At 35.5% G+C, this 1,320-nt stretch overlaps 1 pseudogene; it reads right to left on the reverse strand.

Annotated features, from left to right (window-relative positions):
* Positions 1-852: 852 nt before the first annotated feature.
* LOC102867746 overlaps positions 853-1,320 on the reverse strand; it is a 5,454-nt pseudogene continuing 4,986 nt past the window's right edge.

Consider the following 1,320-nt stretch of genomic DNA (forward strand, 5'->3'; position numbering starts at 1 on the left):
AAATATTTTATATAAATAAATGTAAGTTCTAACTGTTATCAGATAAATAATATTTCTATCACACTTCCTCCAGTGTCAAGATTCAGCTGTTTATTCTGTAAGAAAAGAAGATAAGAGTTACATTTCTTCAGAATACCATATCAAGTTTCAACAATGAATAGGAATAATACTAATGTCATTTTAAAAAGTTTAAAAATCATATTCCATTTTATGCGAATACTAAAAGATGATTAGAAACAATTCTCCAGGGTTCTTTTGAAGAAACCAGGTGTCTGAATTCTCAGAAATTGGTCCTAATGGAGAGATTTGTCTCTTTAATGAGAATAAGGTTAGAAAATTGTTGTAGAAATTACATACCTTCTATTCTAATGTGGTGCCAAGATAATGATAAAAAATGTTGTTAAAAATGAATCATCAGGAAAAGCCAACAGTAAAGAAAATGGACTCAAAGACAGTGAAGATATCTAATTATAAAGTCAAGTTATGCAAATATTAGTAATGTCTATTAAATTAAGTTTTATAGATTATTGAAATCCTTTAAAATGTTTGAGGTAAAAGATAATTAGTAATTTCTAGACAAGGACTATTTCATATCATCATAATCCATTCAGCTTTATGTACTAAAATAACTATATGCACATTTTAGAATATTTCTTCAAAACTAAGCAATATATGTTTCATTCAGTTCAATATACTATGAACAGAGTTTGAAATAGAGTTCAGGAAGAATTTTGCAATTTTTCAAAAGTGAAGATAATTAACAAACAACAAGAGATAAAAGTAACTACCATATCACATACTTCTCTTTTTTATTTCTAAATTATAATATGTGTATTAGAACTGTAATTTTTTTTAAAGAAGACACTGAAGATGAACTTTATTCTGCAGGTGCCGACGACCCAGCTCTGGGCTCACACCTCCATGTACGACCAACCGGGCAGCAAGACATTTACAGGGTCTGCGGTTCTGCATGCGGCTAACACTTCGCAGGTGTCTGCTTTTACACGCTGAATGGTTAACAGCAAAGCAAAGGTCATATGCTATCGTGAGAAGTGATTTTAGAAAGCCCTTGCACAGGACTGGAAGTGACGTGTCACATCGACATCACACGCATGCTGCAACGGAGAGCGAGATGCAGGATGGACAGAGGCGACCTCGCCTCCCGGACCAGCACTTCACCTCAGGGACCAATGGGAACGACGCACAGCTCTGCACGGACCAACAATTCCACAGGCATCTGTCACCACGGCCACCTCCCTGGTAGGGTCGTAGAGACTAGACAGGGCTTTCTGTCTTCCCACAGAATACACTGAAATTTCC

This window comes from Elephantulus edwardii, unplaced genomic scaffold (genome assembly GCF_000299155.1).
Source record: "Elephantulus edwardii isolate Elephantulus edwardi_28Jun2011 unplaced genomic scaffold, EleEdw1.0 scaffold00136, whole genome shotgun sequence".
Taxonomy (NCBI): Eukaryota; Metazoa; Chordata; class Mammalia; order Macroscelidea; family Macroscelididae; genus Elephantulus; species Elephantulus edwardii.